Raw genomic sequence first — 16,376 nt, 5'->3', positions numbered from 1 at the left:
CACTCATGTAATCAGATGACACTTCAATTCTTAAGGGCTGATATGGCCCAGGCACAGCTTGTAGGGTTGTGGAAGGCTTGAGGGGGGCTACTCCCTGGCTGGGACAAGGCTGAGGCCTAAGCTGAGGTAGATCAAAGGGGGGAATACCAGTGCCCTGGCTTTCTCTCTCCACACAACCTCTCTAGGTTAGTCCCAGTTCACCCCAGGCACAGTCAGGTTGGTTTCAGCACCTCCCTAGCCCCTTAGAGCAGTCTCTCAGGTCTCCACAGGGCCTTAGGCGCCCTCTACTCCACTTACTGCCCTTTTTCTGATGTTCCGACGCCGCTGGAGTCGTGTCGACGCCGTGAGGCGGTTCCGGTCTCGGCGGCCTCGGCACAATGTCAGTTCTTTGACGACGCCGGTAGGCGGTTCCGGTCCGATGTCGGTGGCCTCGGTTCGATCTCGACCTCCGATTCGACGGCGTCGGGCAGTCTCTTCACGATGTCGACTTCGGGCGGCTCCGGTCCGAGGGCGTTCTCGGCTCCGATGACGTCGGACGGCCTGGCCTCGATGTCGACTTCCGGCGACTCCGGGGTGCGATCCTCACCCCCGACCTCCGGTGCTCCTCCTCACAGGCTCCGGGCGACTCCGGAGTGCGATCCTCACTCCCGACCTCCGGTGCTCCTCTACCTCGGTCTCCGACGACTCCGGAGGGCGGACTTCACTCCTCCGATGACGCCGCTCGCTCGACCTCGGTTCACTTCCTCCTCGACCTCTGGTATTCCTCACGACCTCTGTCGGCGCCCTCTCACGACCTCAGGCGGCTCCGGGTACGACGTCTGCTACTTCAGTCAGCGCCGCTTCTCCACCTCGGGCTCCAGGTCTTCAGGCTACTCGACGCCGGACTCCAGGGAAACCAGTTCTCAGGTCAGAATCTTGCTGTTTTCTTGGTTCTAAGGCCTGTTCCTGCTGTCCAGGTCCTTAGGATAAGTTTCTTCTGTCTTCTTCCCACACAGGGCTATAGGCTGGGATCCATCAGTAGGGACAAGTATCAAGGGTGGGTTTATGGACCCCACTCCAGGCACAAGTTTCCACCCCTGCTGCTTCACTCCTTCCTCCTTCACTGTTGTGCTCCTCTCTCTTCACCAGTCAGGTGCCAACTGCCAGCTTCAACTGCCAACTGCCTCTCTTATCCTCCCAACATTCTAAACGGTCTCCAACTGTCACAGAGTTCTGGAATCTCCTGGAATGTTCTGGAAGGTGCTGGTAGGTTCCAGTGGATGCTGGTGATGTCACAGGTGGCCACCATTTTGTGCTCCAGGCCCTCAGACAGAAGTTTCAGGGGTAGCTAAAATGGTTCCCTGAATCTGTAGCAACACGAAAAAGTCTGGTGGTTCCCAAAAAGGAAAAATTCAAACAGGGTTTGAGGCAAAAGTGGGACAAAATAAATAATGATGAGGAGGGACCACCCAAAGGGCTGACAGGTCTAACACAGTGGCTCCCACAGGACCTATTGGGAGGAGGGACTCTTGCATACTGAGGCCAGAGGCCCCAACCCTGGTGCCACTAGAAGAATTGTAGTATCTCAGCAGTACAGAGAGTTTTTACTCACCTTAGCACATGACATCCTCCTAGCTGGGCATTTTGGCCAGACTGAAACTTGGAGTAGATTAGTCACCCACTTCTACTGGCCAGGAATGTCCAGGAAGTAAAGAGTTTTGCAACTCTTGTGTTACCTGTCAAGCTAGTGGTAAGACAGGTAGCAAACCAAAGGTCCCCTAAATTCACTACCACTGGTTTGGGTTCCCTTTGAAAGGGCATTGATTTACATTGTTGGCCCCCTTGACCGTCAAACAGCATCAGGAAACAGATTTATACTGTTGGTAGTGGATCATGCCACCAGGTATCCTGAAGCAACTCCTCTTAGGACTGTCACTGCTCCTGCAGTCGCCAGAGCCCTCTCAAGTATTTTTAACACAGTGGGTTTCCCTAAGGAGGTGGTTTCAGACAGAGGAAGTAGCTTCCTGTCTGCTTAACTAAAAGCAAAGTGGAATGGATGTGGTGTGATTTATAAGTTCACTACCTCATATCACCCACAAACCAATCGTCTGGTTATGAGATTCAACAAGACCATGAAAGGTATGATCATGGGACTCCCCAACAAAATCAGAAGGAGATGGGATGTTCTCTTACCATGTCTACTTTTCGCCTAGAGAGAGGTGTCACAGAAAGGAGTGGGCTTTTGTCCCTTTGATCTTCTGTTTGGCCATCCTGTTAGGGCACCACTGAGTCTAGTGAGAGAAAGCTGGGTGAAGCCTCTCAAAAAGCCCAAACTTGTGAATTATGTGCTTGGCCTTCATTCCAGGATGGCTGAGTTCATGGAAAAAGCAAATAAGTACTTTGAGGCCAGCTAAGAGCTCCAGGAGCAATTGTTGGAGGGAAGCCTACCTGCTGTTTGTTGTGTCCCGAGGTGGGAGCCAAGTCCACAGAGATCCGGGTGTCTTTCGCGGGAGTGGGAGAGTGCTGGAATAGACTCCCTAGACTCCCTTGCTGACATCTTCATTGCCGCAGTGCCCGGAGGCACCTACAAAGATACAGCGCGACCACCGCAGCGCGGGAAGCCAACCTGCTCTTTGCTGTGTCCCGAGGTGGGGGCCAAGTCCGCAGAGACCCGGGTGACTTTCGCGGGAGCAGGAGAGTGCTGGACTACACTCCCCAGACTCCCTTGCTGACATCGTCATTGCCGCAGCTCCAGGAGGCGCCTACAAAGACACAGCGCGACCACCATAACGCGGGACGCGCGTGTGCGGTGCCCGGACGAAGCCTGGACCAAGGGCGGGCCCGTCTGAGCCCGTCCGAGACCGGAGGAGACTGGGCAGGGCCATCCCCCTAACGTCTACTGCGCTGGTCTGAGTGTGGCGCCGGTGAACTAATCGTGATTGATATCGCCTACAGGTACTGTTGTAGCTATCCTGGAGGTGACTGCGTTTAAAAAACCTTGACTATTCATATTTGTTTGTAGAGAGCCGGACTATCTTCATCGCGAAATGCCCCTACCTCAATGATGTTATGAGGAGACTATCCTTGCATAATAAGTGACATATTGTAGCAAATTGAGTTTAGATAATAGATATTGCAACCAGTTCGTTTGGAAAAGCTTTATTGAAAGCCCTTATTACCATCAATGGGCAAAAGGAAGTTGTTGGGTGGGGGTGAGGATGGTGGGGAGGCTGGAGGTATTCGCGCTAATCGGAGCAGAAGGGGTAAAAGGGCAAGGAACCTCCAAATTCATGCAAGTAGCAATTGTGTCCTAGATCGGATAGACACCCTGATAGAGGAGTGTGAGGGTATCCTAGAGCTAGAACCTACGACACAAGTAAGTAGTGTCCAACCTCCAATTAGGACGTCCCTTGAAGATAAAACGCACACCCCCATCATCCCGGCAATGTTTCACAAAACACGTGCAAAAAAAGCCAATAAAAGCACCGATGGAGGAGAAATATCTCAAGAGGGTGTAGCCAACATAGACCACACTGTCACTATGGTGCAGTGCACAAATAGATTCCTCCCATTACTTGATATCCGTAATAACGAAATAAGTGATGAAGGTGGGGCCCAGGCAACACAGATATCCCCGGACAGTCTTGAACAGGGTAGGGAATGGGGGCAAATGTCATCTAAGAAATATCAAGACTTGCTTCAGCAAGTTATCTTGCTGAGGCAAGAAAAGGGTTTAATGAGAGGCTAGATTGCGGATTTATTATTGGTGGTACAATCATTAACATCTGACCGATTGCATTCAGGGGTCACAGGGGAAGACAAGGACCTAGGACATTTACATGCAACATCTAGTGCCATATCAGCTATCACCCCACATACCGTTCAAACACAGACTGCTGGGGCTAAACTTAGCTTGGGTAGGCATAGGCATGAGATTAGAACAACATCTTTAACAAAGTCTGGACTTACTCCAAATCTTACTAGACCAAACTTCACTTTTAGCCACAGTGAAAACTCTCTTCCAGTAGCTTATGCGAGGGCCCCGGTACATCATAATGGTGATACTCTATCTCATTCTACCAAGCTCATGGTAGGGCAGCAAAATAGAGATGCGGCTGATTGCCCCTCGGAAATGCCTAGTTCATTAAAAATTGTCATGGCGAATGTTCCAAAACTAGCTGCAAATAAAGGACCAGAGAGTGAGGATTCCCTAATAAGTAAATAAATCCATTGGATACGGCACGTGAGAGGATGCCGTTCGGTAATTTGGGAAGATATAGTTAGGGCCCGCAGGTTGGTAGCATCACCAAACTCCTTGTATAGCATCGAGCTTACGATGGCCAGGGCACACAAAGCGGAAAATCTTTTTGCCCTGGAATTCCGCACAAGAGCTCCAGGGCAATCAGCCATCCCGTTTAGATGCCCTCCTAGGAGCGGTGAAAATGTCCATCAACATGAGCAGAATCCCCCCAGGTGTTGGGGGTATCTACACTGGAATATGTAGATTGACACGAGTGAGATCTGGTTAAGAGGCAGCAGGTTCAATCACCATCAAAGGTGGCCCTCGGGGACAGCCTTTTGGAGTGCGATTGCCCACCCCTAGAGCTGGAACCAGGAGTAAGTGAGGCACCCTGCTGACTAACTATAATGTAGGGCTAGGACAAGAGAGCAGCCAAAGCCCAAGCCTACACGTATCATATACCAATCATCGGGCAGCATGTTACCCGTTACGAACACACTACTAACTTGGAACATTGCAGGTTTAGGTTCCAAGTTGGGATCCCCAGAGTGGCATGCATTTATTGAGAAGTTTGATGTTTGTTTGTTTCAAGAGACCTCTTTGTGCTGGGTATCTACATTTTTATTTCCCTGCCGTTAAAGGCCCAAAAGGGAGACCATCAGGGAGACTGACAATGTGGGTAAAGCAAGATATGGGGTTACGTATGCAAACTATCCCAACCCATAGTCAAGACATGCAGGCGGTTAAACTGTGCAGGGGCACGAATGAGATTGCAGTAATATATAATATATATGTACGAGGTTCAAGGGGGAAAAGGTCGGGAGTTTTAGCGGCTCTTGACGTCAATCTCGATAGTAGTCATTCAGGCACACCCTTGATTATCGCAGGGGATTTTAATGCGACGTTTGAACCACTCTTGAACGAGGAGGGCAACTCATTTGATGAGGAAGATCTAAGGTGGGGTGTCCCAAAGCTGGAGTTAGACCCAATAAAAAGATGGTCTGATGTGGTAATTCAAATTAACTCAATATGTATGGAAAATGGTCTGCGGGCACTTAATGGCCGTACAATGTCTGACAAAATGGGGGCTGCCACATTTGATAACAGCCACAGCACTAGCAGGATAGATTATGTTCTGGTTAGCCTAGCACTCTGGCATAGAGTGAAGGATATGAAAATCCAAGATAGACTGGACAGTGATCATAATCCTTTATGTGCGGACTTGGACCTTTCTTGCTCCAAGGTCCGTCACGAAACACTAGCCAGTTGTATGACTTCTGACATAGTCCCATCAAATGACCTAAGGCGATTAAAATGGACTAAATTAAAAGAACTACCGTTAGCACTTGCTAGTATTGAAAAAGAGTTGCACCGGGCCATTGGTGATCTAAAGGCTAGTGCAACTAATCCCCTCAATTTAAAACTACCCATTAGCATACTTAATGAATTCTTTGGACTACTGCGTATGCACTTTGGCACAAAGAGCAAACCTAAAAAGTTACCCATACCCAAAGCACAGGAATGGTATAGTAATGAATGTAAAAGGTTGCGTGTCTTATTAGGAGACGCTATAAAGTAAGGGGATCCTGGATCGGTACGACTAGCAAGGGCCACATACCGGAGGGTGAAACAAAAGGCGAAAAAGGAATGGGACAGTAAAAGGTGGGAAGAACTGAAGGAGGCCTGTGTTAACAGGAACCCAAAACAATTCTGGAATGTCCATAAATGGAACAGTGGAGGGTAGGCTTCTTAGCCCAATAATCATGTCTCACAATTAGCGTGGGTAAACCACTTTAAACCGCAATATGCTGTAAGTGAGCATGAAAATGAGGGCAATATTGCCAAACAGTTTTTTAAGGGGGCAGTCTTTAGCAAGGCAGATATTGAGGTGGCACTAAAATCTATTATGGCAGAAAAAGCCCCGGGTTTAGATGGAATACCGGGGGATGTATTCCTCTCTAACAAAGCGAGTTGGAGTTCATATATTTTTTTACTATCAAATGTCATAGCCCAGGGCGTGCCGATTCCAGATTCCTGGAAAGGTGCAGAGATTATTCCTGTCTTTAAAAAAGGAGATAAAGTGTGCCCTGGGAACTACAGGACCATTAGCCTTATTGCCTCGTTACAAAAGGTAATGGGCAGTTTGGTGCTTAACAGAGTGCAAGACTGGACCGATGAATTCGGTATCTTATTGCCCCTCCAAGCAGGATTTCGTGCTTTTACAAGTACAATAAACCAAGTTTTCAGGTTCACTCTTTTATACTGGAAGACAGTAATTCTGGGTAAGGGCAGTTTGTATGCCGTCTTTGTTGACCTTAGGTCAGCATTTGATCTTGTACCACGTGGAAATCTCTGGCAGACATTACAAGACATGAGGCCACCACCTGACTTGCCGACACTTATCATCAGAATGCACGAGAACAACAAGGCTAAGATCCATTGGGGCAAACAGGGCGAAGTCACAGAATTGTTCCCAGTGGAGAAAGGAGTACGACAGGGATGTGTTCTGGCCCGACCCTATTTTCGCTATATATAAATGGGATAGTGAACTGCATGAGACTAACTACCACCGTCACTGGAAGGCGAAAAGTCCTCATACTAATGTTTGCGGATGACACATTGATCCTTTACAAAACACCGAGTGGGCTTCAGAAAGCCCTTTCAATCTTCGAAGATTTCTGTGCTCGACGGGGATTGGAGGTCTATGTGACTAAAACAAAACTGATGGCCTTTAATCCACATAGGGCCTTTAAGGGGGGCATTAGGCTGAATAACATCGCGCTCGATCAGTTTAAGGAGTTCACATACCTAGGGGTTAACATTCAGGAAGGGCTAAAATGGTCACACCAAATCGACTTAGCATCATTATAACATCGACAGTTGGTAAGGGTGCTGCAAAAAGAATACAACACTTCCTTCACTAAGATAATGAGCCCTGCTATGTAGATATACAACATGAAAGTAATTAGCTCTGCCTTATATGGTGCAGAACTCTGGGGTGATGAGAACTTAGCTAAACTGACCATGTCGGAAAATACGTTTCTCATAAATATTGCCAGATTGCCCCAGAGTACTCCGACACGACCATTGCCGATTGATCTTGGGAGGAAACCAATCTCAGAAACCGCAAACCTACGTCCACTTTTGTACTGGGGTAGACTATGGGTAGAGTATGCGGCTGGCTTCCTAGATGTAATAAGGGCTGATACATTACATAAAATAAGATGGCTAAGACAACAAAGAGCAACCCCAGGGATCCTCCCTCAGCCCGACACTGTTCAACATTTACATGGCCCCGCTCGCACACATCGCCCGACAGCACGACCTTAACATAATCTCCTACGCAGACGACACACAACTGATCCTCTCCCTCACCAAGGACCCCATCACCGCCAAAGCCAACCTCCACGAAGGAATGAAGGCCGTTGCCGACTGGATGAAGATCAGCCGCCAGAAGCTGAACTCGGACAAGATGGAGGTCCTCATCCTCAGCTCCAACCCCTCAGCTCCAACCCCTCAGCCTGGACTGACTCCTGGTGGCCGACGGCACTGGGGGCAGCCCCAACACCCACCGACCACGCATGCAACCTGGGAATCATCCTCGACTCAACGCTCACAATGACCAAGCAAGTCAACGCCGTCTCCTCCTCCTGCTTCAACACCATCTGCATGCTCCGCAAGATCTACAGATGGATCCTGACAGATACAAGAAAGACAGTCACTCAGGCCCTCGTCAGCAGCAGACTCGACTACGGAAACACCCTCTATGTGGGAGCCCCGACCAAGCTCATCACACGACTACAACGCAACCAAAACGCCTCGGCGCGACTCATCCTTGACGTACCACGACACGGCCCCATCACCCCCCCACTTGAGAAACCTGCACTGGCTCCCCGTCAACAAGAGGATATCCTTCAAGCTTCTCATCCACGCACACAAAGCACTCCACAAGACCGGCACAGCCTACCTCAACAGACGGCTCTCCTTCTACATCCCCAACCGCCAGCTACGCTATGCCGACCTCTCACTCGCCACCATCCCGCGCATCCAAAGAACAACCACCGGCGGGAGATCCTTCTCCCACCTCGCCGCCAAGACATGGAACACCCTCCCACTGAGTCTACGACAGACCCGACACCTGCTGACCTTCAGGAGGATACTCAAGACCTGGCTGTTCGATCAGTAGCCCCCCCCCCCCCCCCAGCACCTTGAGACCCTTGCGGGTATGTAGTGCGCTTTACAAATGATTGATTGATTGATTGAACCCTATCAAATATGGGTTTGAGTTCGTTATGGGAGGATCCCAAAAATACTATCTTTCCTTCAAAGCAGATCTTGAAGGCTAAATATTGGGAAATGGTTCAGACCGACCTAGTGAGGAACTGCGAGCCCCCTTCTCTTACCGGGCGTTTCCTGAGCTTTAAGTCCACACCCAAGCTAGAGCAATATTGGGACATAATTGCGAAGCCCTTCGAGCGGAAATTATATTTCCAGTTTAGGGTTGGCACATTGCCTCTAAAAGCTTTTACTGGAAAATGGTCCGCTCTTCGCGATGATCTGTGTCCAGTGTGCCAGATTGGTAGCGAATCATTGGCTCATGTACTGTTCGAATGTAGTGGATATAAAGCTCTGCGGCACACCTGGCTGTCCCCAATATGCAAGCTCTTGGGAACAAGAAGGGCACAAAAGGCTGAAAGAATCCTCAGAAGTGATACAACTGAAATGTTTGTTGTAGCCATGGCAAAATACCTGGGGTGGGTGTGGGCAATTAGAGCAAGGTCCCATAAAGAGTTATCAGTCCATTAATACAGATGCCTTGCTGTAATGTATTTTGTGTAACCAATTGCTCTCTTAAATAGGAAAGTTTGCATAAGAAGCAAATTATGAAGTTTTAGCTCACTAATTTTTAGATATAACAAAGCATTTCAAATTGCATATAGAGTTTTTATGATATTTATATCCATCCATCCTGAATTGCTTGTAGAAGTCTTGTGTATTGTTTTATATATAAGTGTTGTGCTTTTATGACATAAAATGTCGAATAAAGCTATTTGGAATGGATTGGAAAAAGCAAAGAAGTACTTTGAGGCCAGCTAAGAGCTCCAGGAGCAATTGTTTGACCGAAAGGCTGCACTGGTTGAGTTTCAGTCAGGCCAGAGAGTATGGGCCTTGTAGCCTCTGACACCTAGGTCCTACCAGGACACATGGATTGGTCCCTGCCCAATCCTAGAAATAAAAGGGGAGGTCACCTGAAGAAGTTTCAAAATAATGGATTGGATCTTTTTTCTGCATCATATGGTAGCAGTAGCTGTTGCAGCCGGGTACTGTTTGTACTGTTAACACCAGTTAACATTGAAAGATCTGGCCTAGGGAGAGCTGTTAGTTGTGTTACCACGGCTGCTATATAAATGAGGGACTTCTTTTATTTGTCACTTCCTGCACTTTTTAGCTGATTCAGCTGAGTAATTTACCATTCACATAGAAAAATTCAAGCATGCTTCTCATTCTTTTTATTTTAAAATCAGTGCATTTTGCTTTTAATTTCCTTTCATTCATATCCCGGAAACTGAGAATATTCTGTTTTTTGGAACAAAGGTGTCCTCTTCGTTGAGCCGCACTTTGAGACTGTATAAAAGAAGTCTGCAGACACTTCCATGCCCTTTAGTGTCTAGGTTTCAGTGCAGTTTACAATGTTGTGCATGCAAGGCTCAGGTATTCCTATTTATTTTTCATCCTGTAATGTATAAGCTGTTTTTCTGAGCTACTGAACAGTTTTCCAGACTACTAAACATTTTCTCAATTAGCGCAATGTCAATTTTACAGGAAGAGGCGTGTACTGATCAATGTGATGTATCGATTTTTTTTACATTAGTGTGGACAGCACCCAGATGTCTTCACAGTGTAGTTCCTAGAATGTACTAGCAGTATCTATATATACTTAAATACCCTTAATACGGCGTCATGCTGAAACAACTGAGCCACAGCCTCACTTCTCAGAAGCATTGAATGACCATCCAGTTACTCATTCTTGGTTTTATTTGCAGACCCTGTGATCTGACTTAATTCCCTGCTTTGGAGTCATCGTATAGCATGACTTGAAGAGTTAAGCCATCATTTTATCTGTTCGTGAGGAGAAGTGTCCATTGAAGGCAGAACAAGCACTAGATTGTGTCCTCCCACACACTTTTGTGAGATACCCTGTGTCCACTCCCTTACCCCAGGGTCCTTCATCCCTTTTACTCCCTGCTTTTCAACTGCACCCAAGTTGGAGCTCAGTTCTGAAACCTGAGGTTGGGAGCCTAGGAGGGGTGGCTGCCCTCGCATCGAGGCTCCGCCTCGCGTGTCCTCTTTTATATCTAAGGGGCCCATTACAGGTTGGGTGGAATCGTATGGCAAGTAGACATGTGGCTATGATAGGTTTCACCTGTCCGTAGGTCTGCAAGCAAAATGATCATAAGTATCACATTTGGGGAAAACCTTGATGTAAAACAGAGGGGTGAAGGAATCAAAGAAATATTAAAGTAAAGGAAAAAAAGATAAGTATGGATGACAGAAAAAAGATGGGCGGAGAGAAGGGGAAAGAAAAACGGAAGGAGGAAGAAAGGGTGAAAGGCAAGAAGGATCAAAAGGGGGAAGCAATAATGGAAGTGTGAATGCAAGGTAGTGTGTAAGAATGGATGGATCGCAGAGTGAAAGAATGGCTGGTGGAAGGATGGACAGATCAAGGGACGAAAGGAAGAATCGATGTAAGGTGAAATGGTAGATGCAAGAGTGAAAGGATCAATAGGTAAAAGGATTATTGAACAGAAGGATGGAAGAATGGGCATATGGGTAACATTATAGAGGCAGGAAGGGTGAAAGGATGAATGAATTGATTCAGGGATATACTCAGGTGGAATAGTGAAAGGATAGGTGAATATATGAAAGGGTGGCTGGCTAGATAAGAAAATTAAAGAAAATATGGTTGGATGTGCGGATGGTTAGATAGAAAGGTGAAGGGATGTACAGATAGATGAATAGATGGAAATATATAAAAGGGCGAAAAAATGAATGAAGAGATGGGTAGAAAGAGGATGATTAGGTGAAGGGAACTCTTCTAAAGAGACTCGTGTTTGCTGATTTCACATGCTCTCTTTGATTAGAGGTATGTTCAAGTGGGGGAGGGGCTTTTAAATATTCTGGCCAGTCCCTTGAGTCCAGCCCTTTGCTCGACCCTCTCCTATGGCACAAAGAGAACATGTCAAGCTTTCCTCTGCTGGCACTTAGCCTGTCTTCTACTCTGACACCCTCTCTATCCTATGCCTCCCACCCTTCACAGGGCCCCTTCTCCCATTACTCACATGCTCATAGCAGATGGGAAAAGAGAACCAATATCCCTGGAATATGGAAAAGGGCCTAGTATTTCCAGGATTGCATAGTTATTTTGATTCTGAGAAAAATATCTCGGGGTTGCATGGAGCAGAGGTGCAATTACCGACTAGAATCAGTTTGTATTGTACCCAGTAGTTTCGGGACCCCTGCATGGCACAACTAATCTTCGGACGCCCCGTACACTTCTCTGCTGGGGAAGGACATTTTGAACAGGTTGAGGTGCAGTTTTACTTTAATAGAATGGAGAATCCCCCATAATTTACTCATCTCCCTTTTGGTTGTTTCCCTTGAAAGCGACTTAATCATGCCAGTTAAGATGGTTAAAAAAATGCAAAGTATTACATTTTGCATTTCCTAATATTTGGCCCTTCGTAATAAGACGTGCTTTAGGTTAGGGCATGCAAATGTCGGCTGTGCGCATACAAGTTACGCACTGTAAAGTGACTTTTATTTTCGGCCCTTATTCTACACATTTTGCACTAAATGCTTTAATGAGAGCTGCTTAATTGGGGTTCAAGGTTTCTAACTAACATATGCGTTCTTTGCTTATGTTAAGATTTTTCCCACTAGTTTACCGCTACGTCGGGGTACTCTTAGTTTCTGAATTATGTCACGAGAGGGCAGCCACACGCCATTTATTGAATAGACAACGGCATCCTGTATTTTCTGAAACATGCCACGAGAGGGCAACCACACGTCATTTATTGAACAAAGGGATCCCGTATTTTCTGAAACTTGTCACGAGAGGGCAACCACACGCCATTTATTGAATAGACAAAGGCATCCCGTATTTTCTGAATCTTGCCACGAGAAGGCAGTCATGTGGCCTTTATTGAGCGGAGAGATCAGATAATCTCCCTCCGGCCCCATGAAAGTCTCAGCCGGTTGAACGGTCATTGTATAGCGCACACTGTAAATTGAATGCGCCAAGAAGGATATTTCGCCTGGTTACAGATGACAAGGTACAGAACTTGTAGATGCCCGTTTACACAAAGATGATGTGTAAAACCAAACTTCGGTGTGGGAGCGAAGATTATGAGAGAGATTGGTATTATCCTTCTGCTAAAAGCTTATTATCACTTTAGAAGCAAATACATAAAACAAGATTCATTTTTTGAAGCCACCCCAGCTTCGTGAACCATTTTGCTTCTCATATATATATACATATATATACTGAAAAAACCATAGGTTTCAGTGACGTTACAGTTAGTTGGACATTTCTCTCGTACAAGAGCATAGAAACTCCCCCGTTATGGTTAGTTCAGCTATCTTTAACTCGTGCACCTGCAATGCACTTCTGATGACGTCACATATTACATCATTCATGACATGGTCAGTGACATCACTGATGACATCTCGAATGACATCACTAATGACATTACTGAGGACATCATCCAGTGGCTGTGTGTTTCTGTAAAGTTTAAATATGTTTTATATATATATATATATATATATATATGCCAAGGTGTATTGAAGAATGAGTGGGTGTATAAATGGAGGATTTTGTAGGTGCGTGACACATTGTATAAGTGAGTGATTAAACGTGTCTTACTGAATGCATGGGTTAGTGACTAAACTGTGTGAATGTCTGTATCAGTCTGTCTGTTGTTGTGTAAGCTGCTGCATGGGTTGGTCAGTAGCTACATGAGTGTCTATATGGGCTATTGATTGGTTGCCTGAGTATTTGTATGGGTGCCTGAGTGTGTGTGTGTGTGTGGGTGGGTGGGAGGTGTGTGACTGTGCATAGATGTGTGAGTGGTTGATTCACTGGGTGTATGGGTTCAAGAGTGCATGTGCAAACAGCTGTATGGGTGGGTGAGTGTGTGTATGGGTGTGTTGGTGAGATAATGGTTGTCTCAGTGGTACATGTCCAAGTAATTACATATGTAAAAGGCAGTGTATGTGAGAGATTGAGTATATAAATGACTATACGTGAGAGTCAGTGATTGCGAGAGTGGCTGTATGGATGACTGTGTAATTGTATCAGTGATTATATAAGAGAGTAAGTATGCGTTTGTTTCTGTTTGAATAAGTGATGTGGTGTGTGTATAACTGTATAGATCAGTAAATGGAAGTGTGATTGATTCTTTGCATGACTGACTAGGTGTGTGAGTAACTCCATGGATGAGTGGTGGTGTGTGAGTGTCTGTATAGGTGTATGAGTGCTTATCTTAGTGTTGTATTGATGAGTGACTGCATGTATGAGTGACTGTATGGTTGAATGAGTGGATGTGTGTGTAGACCTAGGAATCAGTGAGTGCGTATGTAGTAACTGTTATTGGTGTGTCGATGGTTTCGAAAATGGTAGTCAGTATTTTACAGTGGTTGTATCAAATGTTATATTAGAGTGTGAGGAGGTGCATCAGATTTTGACGTGGATGATGTCATCAGTGATGTCATTTGAGATGTCATCAGTGATGTCATCAGTGATGCCACCGACCATGTCATGAATGATGATATATGTGACGTCATCAGAAGTGCATTGTGGGTGCGCGAGTTATAGTTAGCTGAACTAACTATAACGGGGGAATTTCTATGGTTTTGTACGAGAGAAATGTCTAACTAACCATAACGTCCCTGAAACCTATGTTTTTTTCAGTGAATTTCCAAGGTTTCTTTAAATGCTAATTTCTAACTATAACGTGCCTGAAACCTATGATTTTTTCTGTGAATTTCAATGTGTTTTTAAATGCTAATTTCTAACTATAACGTCCCTGAAACCTATGTTTTTTTTGTGAATTTCAAATGGTTTTTTAAATGCTAATTTCTAACTATAACATGCCAGTCGCATTTCCAGAGTGGTGGCGAAAGGTGAGCGTGGCCTCCGAAACACCTCTTAGCAATCCCTCTGTGTGGGATTTACTGGAGGTAACAGGAGGAGTATTTAGCCCCCAACGTCAACCTTGGGGGCCAACTATCCCTTTTATTACCACTAGTAAGTCCCACACAGCAGGATTGCTAATGTCTTATATCAGGCCCGCCCCCTCCCTGCATCACTGTGCAAACGTGCCCCCTAGCATGTTGTAAGTTGGGGGATTAAGTCCCCTTGAATCCTGAGGGTCCCTGGGGACGAATTAGCCCACCAGGTACCTCCAGGACGCGGCACAGAGCTGCGTTGCAGAGAGGTGTTCCGAGGCCATACCCCTTTTTCCACATCTCTGCATCGCAGTTCATGGGCGCTTACTGGAGGTATCTGGTGGGCTAGTTGGACCCAAGGGACCCTCAGGATTCAAGGGGACTTAATCCTCCAACTTACAAAGCGCCAGAGGGCCTGTTTGCACAGTGGTGCAGGGAGGGGACGGGGCCTGATGTGACAAGTGTACAAACATGCCCTGTGGAGCATTTTAAGTTGGGGGATTAAGTCCCCTTGAATCCTGAGGGTCCCTGGGGGCCAACTAGCCCACCAGGAACCTCCAGTAAGCGCCACAGGGCTGCGTTGCAGAGAGGTGGCCCGAGGCCAGGCCCCTTTTTACACCTCTTCAACACAACTCTGTGGCGCTTACAGGAGGTAACTGGTGGGCTAGTTGGTCCCCAGGGACCCTCAGGATTCAAGGGGACTTAATCCCCCAACTTAAAACACGCCACAGGACGTGTTTGCGCACATGTCACACTAGGCCCCGCCCCCTCCCATCACCACTGTGCACACGCGCCCTGTGGCACGTTTTAAGTTGGGGGATTAAGTCCCTTTGAATCCTGAGGGTCCCTGGGGTCCAACTAGCCCACCAGGTACCTCCAGTAAGCGCCACACAGCTGCGTTGCAGAGAGGTGTAAAAAGGGGCGTGGTCTTGGACCGCCTCTCTGCAACGCAGCCCTGTGGTGCATACTGGAGGTACCTGGTGGGCTAGATAACCCCCAGGGACTCTCAGGTTTCAAGGGAAACTAATTTGCCACCTTAAAACGCGCCACAGGGCGCGTTTGCACAGTGGTGCAAGGAGGGGCCGGGGCCACCGGCAATTTGCCAATTCCTTTTTTTTTTTAATTTCTAAAAAAAAAAAGTTGGGAGGGGGCTGTGTGGCCCCCCTTCCCTGGGCCACTTTTGGTCCCAGGGACTCCATCCCCCGGGGCCTGTCACCCTTGTATTTTTTTTAATTATGTGGAGGGGGACCGCGTGGCCCCCCTCCAAAGGCCAATTATGGCCCCGGGGACCCAATTCCCCGGACCCTGGCCATCCTTTTTTTTTTTCCAGAGGGGGGCAGCGTGGCTCCCCTCCTCAGGCGAATTATGGCCCGGGGACCCCATCCCACAGGCCAGCCTGCCTTTTTCTTTTTTTTCAAATGGGAGGGGGCATGGCCCCCCTCCCAGGTCACTTCTGGCCCAGGGGACCCCATCCCCCGGGGCCTGGCCTCTCCGTTGGGTACCAAGTGGGGAGCCCCAATTCCCCCATGGTCCCGCCGGCTCCCCGCCTCCTGCGGGAGCAAGCATTGCTTTTCCACAAGGGGAACTGCTAACGTGCAGCTCCCCTCGTGGAAAAGCAATCTGCTTTGGATTTTGGAAGCGAGAGCTGGAAGCCTGCTCTCGCTTCCAAAATCCAAACCAGTGTTTGGTATGACAGGGCGGGAGCTGCACGACTCCCGCCCTGTCATAGCAAACAGCAGTGTCCTGGGGGTGGGCACCCCGGTACACTGCAGGAGCCGGCCCTGGGGGGTGGCGGTCCCCAGGGCCATGAAGAGCTCCAGGAGCGGGGCCGCGCGGCCCCCCTCCCTACCACTGCAAAGTCCCGGGGAGGTGGTGGTCCCCAGGGCTTGGTGGTCCGTAACGGACCCCCGCATTCGCATATTTTGTGGCC

Source organism: Triturus cristatus, chromosome 3_2 (assembly GCF_964204655.1).
Source record: "Triturus cristatus chromosome 3_2, aTriCri1.1, whole genome shotgun sequence".
NCBI lineage: Eukaryota > Metazoa > Chordata > Amphibia > Caudata > Salamandridae > Triturus > Triturus cristatus.
The sequence above is the reverse complement of the archived record's forward strand: the minus strand, read 5'-3'. Positions refer to the sequence as shown.